Genomic DNA, 11,623 nt, shown 5'->3' on the forward strand with positions numbered 1-11,623 from the left:
AACTAGTCAGTAATTATTCACGTTATTTTGATATAGTCCCAATAGTTCATTTTTGCTTTTGTTTTTCCTTGCCTCAGGAGACCTGTCTAGAAAGAAGTCACTATGCCTAATGTCAAAGAAGTTACTGCCTGTGCTCTTTTAGGATTTTTATAGTTTCAAGTCTCACATTTAGGTCTTTAATCCATTTTGAGTTCATTTTTGTGTATGATATAAGGAAGTGATCCAATTTCACTCTTTTGCACGTTGCTGTCCAGTTTTCCCAACACCATTTGTTGTAGAGATTATCTTTTTCCTATTGCATATTCTTGCCTGCTTCGTTGAAGACTAATTGACCATATAATTGTGGGTTTATTTCTGGATTTTCTATTCCGTTCTCTTGATCTGTATATCTTTTTGTGCCAGTACCATACCGTTTGATTACTGCTGCTTTAAAATATAACTCGAAGTCTGGAATTCTGAAGCCTTCAGCTTTGCTTTTCTTTTTCAAGATTGCTTTGACTATTCTCGATCTTTTGTGGTTCTATGTAAAATTTAGGATTCTTTGTCTTATCAAGTATTTAATGAGTATCTACTCTGTGCAAAGCACTGTGGAGGCAAATAAGGAATAAATACAAGTAGGATATGGTTCTTTAGCCTTAAGAACTTTTTGTGTGTCGTTGTTTGGTTCAGCTCTGACACCTAAAATTATTTAAGGTGATCAGTGTAAGTAATTCAGTGCTAAATCACTTCACTCCACAACTTTCCCGTATAAAGTTAAAAATGAACTGCAGGCATTCCTAATTATAGCTTTAAATTTTAATTTCAGAAGCTGATATCATTTTTGTCTTCCTATTTGTCTAAAAAATTTGTATTTCTTCTCATTAAAAAATGGTAACTTTGTAAGGAAATGAGAATTTCATTTGCTCAGATGAGTGTCATTTAAGTGTTGAATCTCAAATGACCAAACATCTATTTTTTGTGGACTTTTTATGGTATCTTACTTTCAGCTTGCCTGATACTGGACAAAATTTAGGTCACTAAATGCCATGGACATGTAAGGAATATCAGACATGACAAAAACAAATGTAATGTGAACGCTCCTTCATACAGTTTTGTAAAGGAAAATACATTGCCTTTGTCTTCATTTTTCCAGTCTGCCAACTATTATTCCAGGAACAAAATACTATGTTTTGCTTTACAGATGTAAGAAAAATAACATCTATAGGTTTTCCTGCTATACAGAGAGATTATCCTGACTCTTCCACAGGGAACCATTATGACGGTTCTGCCAGTGTCTAGATTTATCTACATGAAATAACCACAAGATGCTTCTGTGGACCTTCTAGACCCACTATGAAGCAGACATGGGGTCAACTTTATCACCTGGATTCTATAAGCCTCTCCTTCAGTTGAAGAACTACCATTTTGGTTCTGTGGGATCAGGGTCAGCTTAGACCCATAGCCAACATGAAAAAATCTGGCATTCGACTTTCCCCAGTGCCAACAGTCCCAGCAAGTGGATCCAGGTCCTTTTGTAGAAGAATCAATGGAATCTTTATCATATGAGCTGTGTGGTGGTTTTGCAGGGTCTTCCCCAAGAAGACCTCACCTCTTCCAGCCAGTGACCTTTAAACCTTGCAATTACAGCAACTGATATCAACCTTCTCATCTCAGATCACTCTTTTTTTTAAAATACAAGTCAAGTAATATCGTAGTCAGTTGTCCTCCCGTCTTGCCCATGGCCAGTCAGCATTGCCAGATTCCTTCCTGATGGCCAGAGGCCCTTGTTTGCCACTGTGGCCTTGCTGGCAGTTAGGGTATTTACATCTACCTAGCCTCTGATGGTTAGTTGTCACAGCCTGGCCTCTGCTATTTTGGAATCCTGTCATCTCCCATTAACTCGAAAGAGCCTTATACTATGGCAGCATCTCCCGTGGTCCACTCCAGTCAACAGAACAGAACCCTGGGCTTCTCCCTGATGCCAGCCCCCTCACTAGTGCCCTTATCTCTTCAGTGAAGGGAGTGAACTCTTGGCCTTCCTGGGGTCATGTTCAGATAGGGAGCTCTTTGGTTCTCTTGTAGTAAATCCAGTCTAGCACACCCACCTTTTTGCCTTTTGACTCCTCCCTGAATATTCTGCCAGGCTGTCCCAGCATCTCTATTGGTTTCTGTACGCCATTATTGTGCTCAGGCTTCAAGGAGCCATCCCAGCTTCAGGTGTCTGTGCTGGATACTTAGCCACAACTTTCAAGAGAGTGCTTTTGTACTGACACATTCTCATCAGTCTAGCCTGACATTCCTCCCATTGACCCTCCCTCGCCCATGTGTTCTCTCGGTTCCATCAGTGCAGAACAGTGGAAACTGAAAGTCCATCACGATGAAGCTAGTTCCTACAAGAACAGGACTCAGTTTCCTCACGTGGTGCTGAGACCTGGCCCTAATTTTCGGCTGGAGTGGAAGGCTTTTGAGGAAGGGGAGTATCACCTTATGAGGCAGTTGCCTCACGTGAGACCTTTGGTCTCTGGGCAAGAAGAGGCTGCTCTCTTCTGGCAAGTAAAAGTTGCTTTGGGCGTTCAGAAAATTCAGGGGGAGTTTGGGAGTTCAGGATTCTGGAACTTGTCCACAAAATGTCCCTGTGGCAAGTGACAATGTGGCTCCATCTGTATAAACTTTCCACACCTCCAGGCTGTGCCACGTGGTGTCTTGAGGGAGTCCCACTCAGTGGTGTCAAAGACACTGCATCCCAGGTGAGGTGCTGTGTAGGTACCAACTATGGTTGGTAGTTCTGGTTGGAGCAGCAGGGGCTGACAAGGTGAAGTCCAGAGAATGATGAAGGGGTACATACAGGTGTCCGAAAGAGGGGTTTCCATGAGACTTTATTTACAAAATGAGGTTAGAAAAATATATCATTTAAACCCAGAACTTCCTGTGTGACAGATACATTCACAGGGTTCACGGAGGCCAGGTTCTTCCAAGTGTCTCAAACCCTAAAAGATGGACTAACTCTTAAGGAAAGCAATATTGAGGGGCGCCTGGGTGGCTCAGTCGTTAAGTGTCTGCCCTCGGCTCAGGTCATGGTCCCGGGGTCCTGGGATTGAGCCCCGCATCGGGCTCCCTGCTTGGCACTCCCTCTCCCAATCCCTCCTGCTTGTGTTCCCTCTCTCGCTGTCTCTCTCTCTCTGTCAAATAAATAAAATCTTAAAAAAAAAAAAAAAAGAAAAGAAAACAGTATTGAACCAGAGTCAACCATGGTTGTCCATGTTTGTCCATGGTTGTCCTGTGTATAGTGCTATCCTATAATAGCACTGATAATAGTCTTTACTAAAAGCTGGTATCTATACAATCTAGATTCATTATCTTTTTTCTATAGCATAATGTTTCTGTTATCTTATTTCACACTATCTTATTTAACGTTCATTATCATTCTATCACAGATAGATAATATGTCCATCTTACGAAGGAACCAGCTGATACTCAGAAAAGTTAAGTAGCTTTTACTGGTAAAGTAAGGAGTAGATCCTAAATTTATCTAACTCTAATGTTAACCAACTAATTTTTAGCAGCTATGTTGATATCCAACAAAGCCATGAAAATTTAAGGGGAGTAATGTATATACTAGTCAGAATTTTATACATATGCAAATAATTTATACATACATACATAATTTCTGAGAAAGGAACAGTATAGCAAGCCAATGGTGTTCTTAAGACACCATTTTTAAAAAGCTGAAAGCAATGTGATAATTTTTTTACATTGCATCGAACTACAATTAGGAAAAAGTAAAAGCAAAAAAAAAAAAAGAAAGAAAGAAAAAAAGAAAAAGGAAACAAGGGAAGGAAACCCTTATTATGTAGGATATTCTCACTGTGATTGACATTCAGCAAGAGGAACAGTCCCAACGACCATTAAAGGAATACCCCCTGCAGTCAGTCTTTCTTTAGTCCTTGGTAGTTATAGGATAAATTTTAACTGTCACCCTTGAAATATTACTCTCAAGGAAATTTCTGATTTATGGAGTACTGTTGGCTTTGCTAGAACCGATAACTAGTAAGATCCTGTTACAACTTTTTATTTGGGGGATTGATGCGTTCCAGCAGTGAACTGAGGCAGGTGGAGGGGGCAATGGTTGTTCTGGCAAGAGGGGCATCTCGGAGATGGGAAACCAGCATTGTCCCACCTTCGTCCTGCCAGCTCTGGGGAGTGGCATGCTGAGCAGTTTCGAAGCACGGTGATGGACCTGCCTCTCCGGCATGTAGCTTCAGTGTTAATGTGTTTGCCCACACTCGAGGAGGAAGGGTAAGGTGGGAAGCCATCAAGCATGGTGTCTTGTTCCCAGGCCCTGGGGGGGATCAGAGGGGGCATCCTGCTCAGCTAATTCTCAGCCAGCAAGGACTCCCTGGCTAACAGTTTATCCTCAAGAACTCCGGAGAGAACTCTTGCCATCCCTGTTTTTCTGCTTGTTGATATGTCTTCTTTTATGGTAGGATTTTCCCCTTTTGACTGAACAGCAAACCTTGCCTGTGTAACTCCTTATATATTATATGGAAGTTATGTCCTTTAGTGGGTCTGATAGAAATAACTGAGTGTATCCCGGGGATGTGAAAAGGTGCATTTGCTCGGAGCCAGTTTCTACTATTTCTGTGAACCTTAACGTCAGTAATAGTTTATGGGGCAGTTCCAGTGTGCGGTCACTGTGCTAGACACTGTCATCCTTTGGAGCTTTGTTATTGTTTCCATGAAATTGTCCAGTGGTGTGCAGTGCTTTGTAAAGCGGTATGATCCAGGGTCTCAGTGTGGGGGCTGGCAGGCATCTGATTTACAAAGTAATAATTATGCTTCCATTTCCATTTTCATCTCTCATCTTGGAATACGTCTAACTGCTTTTTAAAACTAATTTGATAAAAACTAGTTGTGAACTAATGAAATACTGTTCTTGGGGTCCTTTTCTTTCCATCCGTGGGGCATTTGATGTGGGCCCAGTGGGTGGAGTGAGGTGCTTCTTTGGTGGAAGGGGGCAAGCCTGCTGTTGACTGAGAGCAGAGGGTTGTGCTGTCCAGGGTCAGCCTTGTCTGCAAGCAATTTTTCAGTTAATGATATTCAGGCAGTGGTAGTTCTTTTGCTCTGTAACATATTTATAAAAAAATAACAAAAGCAAACTAGAGTTAAAGATTTGTTCTTTTTTTTTTTTTTTTTTTTTTTTTTTTTTTCAGATTTTATTTGACAGAGAGAGATGCAAGGGGAGCAGTAGGCTCCCCACTGAGCAGAGACCTTGATGTGGGACTTGATCCCAGGGTCCTGAAATCATGACCTGAGCTGAAGGCAGACATTTAACTGATTGAGCCACCTGGGCACCCCAAAGATTTGTTCTTCTTATGTAACTTTTTGAAAGCATAGACTACCTCTCAGAGTCATAAGGAATAGACAGAAACTCAGGGCCCTGCTTTCCTGCCTCTGGGACTCTCTTATGCCTTATGATTCACAAAGATCCATAGGATACATGTGATTGTTAGAAATATGCATAGAAAAACCGGCTGAATTTGAATATGCATATGTATGCCTATGACCCAGTAATTCCACTCCTAGGTAGACATGGCATGTGTATCCTCAGGAAGAGATACACATATAAGAATGTTCATAGCCACACTGTTTTCAGGACCCAAAAGCCCATCAATAGAAGAATGGATAAATGAGTTGTGGAATGTTTATACAATGGAACTCTGCATAGCCATGAGAATGAATGGAATAGAACTATAATCAACAGTATGGATGAATTTCACAAATAAAATGTGCAGTGAAAGAAGCCAGGAAGAAAAGGACACGTCCTATTTGATTCCATTCATCTAAAGTTCAAAAATAGGCAAAACTAATCCATACTGTTAAAAATCAGTAGAGTGTTTATTCTTGGGGGTGAAGGTAGAATTAGACATGCATGAGGGAGGCTTCTGGGATACTGGTGATCTATTTTGTTGACTGAAGTGCTAGTTACACGGGTCTGTATGTTTCTGAAAGTTCAACACACTGTACACTTGTTTTTTAAAAGATTTTATTTATTAGAGACAGAGTGAGACAGAGATCACGAGCAGGGGGGAAGGGTAGAGGGAGAAGCAGACTCCCTACTGAGGAGGGAGCCTGATGTAGGACTCAATCCCAGGATCATGGTGTCATGACCAGAGCTGAAGGCAGATGCTTAACCGAGTGAGCCCCCGAGGCACCCCTTGTACACTTATTTGTACACTTCTCTGTATATTATGAATTTTAAAAAGAAAGCATGGTTATATACACATATACATAAAATATACATATACATAATTTTTTTCAGGTTTTCCCCACCTTTGGGTTTTAATTCTAAACTAAAATGTTGCTGATAGAAAACGTGACAGAAATTGTGGAATTGTAATATATTCTTTTAATTCTTTTTTAAAGATTTTATTTATTTATTTGTCAAAGAGAGAAAGTGCACAAGCAGGGCGAGCAGCACACAGAGGGAGAAACAGGCTCCCTGCTGAGCAAGGAGCCCAATGCCGGACTTGATCCCAGGACCCTGTGATCATGACCTGAACAGAAGACAGGTGCATAACCAACTGAGCCACCCAGGCATCCCTGTAATACATATATTCTATCAGAAGGAATCCCTGCATTAATTGAACATATCCCCAGGTGCTTGAGTGACTCAGTTGGTTAAGTGTCTGCCTCCCGCTAAGGTCATGATCTCAGGGTCCTGGGATCGAGCCCCACATCAGGCTCCCTGCTCAGTGGGGAGCCTGCTTCTCCCTCTCCCTCTGCTGCTCCCTCTGCTTGTGCTCTCTCTCTCTCTCTCTCTGTCAAGTGAATAAATAAAACCTTTAAAAAAAAGTCCCCAGTGATCAGAGATTCAGCTGGGTGGAACATTTCTAGTTTGGGGAGGGGTGGGGAATGGACGGGATTGCACTTGAGTGCCACCCCCCACCTTCTTCTTGTCAGTAGCTGCACCCTCCCTCTGGTGTGCCCATTGTCTTTTCTTTTCTTTTTTTTTTTTTTAAAGATTTTATTTATTTATTTGACAGAGAGAGATCACAAGTAGACAGAGAGGCAGGCAGAGAGAGAGAGAGAGAGGGAAGCAGGCTCCCTGCTGAGCAGAGAGCCCGATGCGGGCCTCGATCCCGGGACCCTGAGATCATGACCTGAGCCGAAGGCAGCGGCCTAACCCACTGAGCCACCCAGGCGCCCGCCCATTGTCTTTTCATGTTGTCTTTCCTCCTGCATTCCTCCCTCTCTCCTCCCTTTTCTCCTTCTTTTTTCTCTATTGTCCTCTTCCCACAATGTTCTTTGGTTGGACATTGGGCTAGATATAAATGACCATCAAAAAGACATCTGCCCAAAGGCAGAGAACACCTGGAACTGTCCTTGGGTTTGGGGAGGAACCCCCTCTCCCACAGAGAAGGGCTGGAGGAGGTCTGGATTTTTCCCAAGGACAGAGTCCCAAAGAAGATGGATGGAAACCAGAGAGTGAAAGCTTCACTTACCACAGCGAAGCCAGACACACCCCTTGCTGAAGAGAAACACAGCCTCATTCCCTGAGAAAACCTATCAGAAGAGGTAGGGCATGGGCTTCACCTGGGATTTTACACAGAGGGTCTCATTTGTAATTTCTCAGGTTGACCCTATCTCCTGAAGACTGCTGAAGCTCAACTAATTAAATATATTTTCATTGTGAAAATAATTTGACTGTGATAATAATGAGAAATTCCTGAGAGACCTAACTATTTTAAGATTGTTTAAAACTCTTGGGGATAAATATCTCCGGGACTAATTTGGGCATATAATAAGCAATTCAAGGTCGGTGTCATTTTTGTATCTGCTGCCTTCACTATAGGAACCTCTTTTCCTTGTAAAGATGTGGCAGAATTTTAATTTCAAATAATGCACCATAACCGATGCTGATGACAACTAGGTGTGGTTTGCCATGTGATGTAATTTAGCAAAAGAATTCGGACCAAATTTGCTCATGGTTAATCTATGACTGAAACTTAAAATATGAACAATAACCAGTTTGAGAAAAAGTTTGAGCTGAGGAATAACTAGGGGTAGAGAGAGAGGTTGAACATGAGGAGAGCTGACTTCAAACAGAGCATTCCCCTGAAGATGGCCCTCCACCCAATAAACAGGTCCTCACTGACCTGGGATGCAGCATCTACCAGGCCAGAGTCCATCTTTCCAAGCATGCACATGTCTCCGGTACTTGATGGCTCGAGTACGGGGAGAGGCTGCAGAGCCTCCCTGACGGCCAGCTGTACTTGAAGTCCTAATTTCTCTCTTCCAGGGTCACTTGATCCCAGCAAAGGTCTGTGCTGAAGCCAAACGCTGTGTCATGTTGTATACTGAGTAAGGCCAAAGGACCAAACTCTCCCTGGGGGAGCTCTTGGGAACTACACAGAAAAGATGGAAGAAGGATTAAGTGATAGGAAGGATTTGGTAATCTAATTGAAGAATTTAGCCTCTGGTTGACTTTATACATGCACACATGCACAATTAGTATTTCCTGAGTCCTTCCTTACTCTGTGCCAGGTGCTATGTGAAGTGCTTGTCATCTATACCCACAGGTAATTCTTTCAGCTGCCTGATGAAGCCAGTAGCTACCATTATTATCCCCATTTTACAGATGAGAACATTAAGGCCCAAGAAAGTTACATAACTTTCCCAAAGTCACGAAGCACACTCTGTGGGTAGAGTGTTTAAATAACCTTCTTCTCCCCTTGCTTCTACCTACTTCTACCTCAACCACTCTTAAAGGGGAATTGAGATGGGAAAACCATGTGTGTATAGTCTTTTTGCAAACAGTGGCTTGGAAACAAGTGATGGAGTACCAGCATTTCCAGAACACTGGATGTTTCCTTTTGTAGGTGATGGACAGTATTACTATCAAATCACATCTAACCTAGTCATGCTTGCTGAAAGTTGCAGATTTTGAAAGAGCTATTGCAGAAAGTCATGTGGATTAGGGGAAATGGGAGTTGGGAAGGAGGGATGACATGCATCATAGTCTCTATCGTAGTACCAGATGGTTATTATGTTAATACCTCGTTGACAGAGCAATTGGTCAAAATGGGATCACTCGTATGAAAACTCGGTCCAGCAGACTTAAAAACAATAATTTCTGGAAGATCACACAGCAGACTTTGATAAGTAGAAGCAGTCTCTCTGTGTGTGTGAGTGGTCTCCTGCAAGGGTCATGGGCTTGCCAACTGGGAGACCTTCTCCAGCTTTGAGCAAAGCTTTGAGAGAAGGCCTTTGAGAGAAGGCCTGTGTTCCCCGAGGAACATAGTGGGGGAAAAATACTGAAATTATAGTGGCGAGTCACTGTGGTGTTTACTTCTGAGTAGACACTCATGTTAATCCCAGACTTCCCTTTATCATATTTGAGACTATGTCTGCAGGGTTGCATTCACTTAATTCTTGGCTGGCAGAACAACTTTATAATTGGGGTATGTGTGTGCACGTGCGTGCGTATGTGTGCACTGTGGTTCAGAATTAGGAGCTGAGAGTCTACCATGGCTCTTTTTCAATTTAGCAGTGTTTCCTGCAGGTCGACCCCTGAGTACTCAGCCTGAGTGGCTGCCAGCTGGCGAGACCCCATGAGGGTGGCTCTCCACCCTCCAATTCATTATCAAGTGCTTCCCTACTGTACTATCTCCTTTCTGAAGGAAGGAGTGAAGAACATTCTATTGGAATATGTAGTCAGTAGACAGTCCCTGGAACCTGTCCCTGAGACAGCAGTGAAGGATCCCTTGGTTACAACAGCATCACAAGTGTTGAAGTGACTTAGTAGAGTCCTGGCTCTTGGCCATGTATGTGTGGGTGAGTGACTTTGAAAAGGAAGCACAGTTTATGATTGTAAGTGACCCCCGACAGGTAAATGACAAAGAATTATTGAACATCCATTATGTATAAGGGCATTTGTGTTACTTTCCTCTGGCTGCTATAACAAATCACCATAAACTCAATGGCTTAAAATAATAGGAAGTTATTCTCTCACATTCTGGAAGCCAGAAGTCTGAAATCAAGGGGTCAGCTGGGCTGTACTCCCTGTGGAGGCTCTAGGGGACAATTCTTCCTTTCCTCTTCTGTCCTCTGATGGCTCCAGGTGGCATGTGGCCTCCTCACTCTAATCTCTGCCTCTGGGGTCATACGGCCTCCTCTTCGGTCTTAAAACTCCCTCTGCTTCTCTTCTAAGGATTCACATGATTGCATTTGGGACCTACCCAGATAATCCAGGGTGACCGGCTGTTCTGAGGATCCTTAACATCCTATATCTTTCGTCATATAATTTAACAGTCAGGCTCTGGAGATTAGGACATGGACGTATCCTTTGCGGGGGGGCCACCATTCAACTCACTGCAACTTTCAATGATTTATTTGGACACACGGAAAAATAAGAGCATTGACTTGTTCATAGGAGCTGATGATCCAGTTGTATAAGCGTAGACATGTTTCTTTGTTCAGCAAGTGTTTATTGTTCATAAACCACACACCAGGCTGTGTGCTTGCACTGGATTTACAGAAAGGAACGAGACACAGCCCCTGTACTAGAGAACTGAGTCTGAGAGCAAAGACGTTAGAAACAAGGGAAACCCTAAAGAATTTCATTTCTCTTATGGTCTAGTATTTGTATGGATATCTTCAAATAATCGTAATCCAAAATTAATTTTTTAAAACGGGGTAATCATTTACTTGTTGCTTTTAAAATATTAAAGGAAACTCGATTCATAAACTCTTAGTAACAATTTTCATATCCCATTTCCTCTCCCTCATTCTTTCACATTCCGCGATGTTTAGAAGCCTATTGGGGACGTCTGGGTGGCTCCGTGGGTTAAGCCTCTGCCTTTGGCTCAGGTCATGATCTCAGGGTCCTGGGATGGAGCCCCATAATGGGCTCTCTGCTCAGCAGGGAGCCTGCTTCCCCCCCCCCCCCCCCACCTGCCTCTCTGCCTAGTTGTGATCTCTCTTTCTCTGTGTCAAATAAATAAATAGAATCTTTTAAAAAAAGAAGAAGAAACCTGTTGTTTACCACCCCCCAAGAAGCTCTTGTTCCATCCTCCAACCTGCATGGCAGTTCTTGCTGGCCCAGCTCTTTGTTATACAGATTAGCTTGGCCTCCCTTCACAAGTCAACCTTCTCCTTTCACTTCTCTACTGAAGTGAAGTCCTCTAATTCTGCATCTTGAAGCCCAGGAGCCTCTCTGGCTGGGACAGTGTCCTTAGAAGAGCAGCTGAGTGGAGAAGGCTTTTTAATCAGAAGGTAGGAGGAGAGGCCAAGAATACTGACATCATGCAATTGCAGTCCAGTTTGGTAAATACCTACAGGGAGACTTACAAGTTACATTATTTTGTATTAGCCTCATTTGATGTTTGCAGCCACTCAATGGGTAAAAACTGTTATTCTTCCTATTTTACACATGAGGAAATGAACGTAGATTTATTAAATACATTGCCCAACATAAATAGACAAGCCAGGATTTGAGCTCAGGGTACCTGCGATTTGAGCCTTGGGAACATGGAGGATGGAGAAGCATTGGAGGAATCCTCTGAGAGAAGGACAACTTGATTCAGGTTGGAAGGGTAAGAAGGAGTTTGGAAAAGATCTAAAGAGCATTGTAAGCAAAAGTGGC

The 11,623-nt window shown here is 42.8% G+C and overlaps 1 protein-coding gene across 4 annotated transcripts in view; it reads left to right on the forward strand.

The window, feature by feature from the left end:
- ANKRD6 (ankyrin repeat domain 6) overlaps positions 1-11,623 on the forward strand; it is a 186,918-nt gene that overhangs the window by 97,632 nt on the left and 77,663 nt on the right. The gene's annotated exons all lie outside the window — the stretch shown is intronic.

Source organism: Lutra lutra, chromosome 6 (genome assembly GCF_902655055.1).
Source record: "Lutra lutra chromosome 6, mLutLut1.2, whole genome shotgun sequence".
Classification (NCBI taxonomy): Eukaryota; Metazoa; Chordata; class Mammalia; order Carnivora; family Mustelidae; genus Lutra; species Lutra lutra.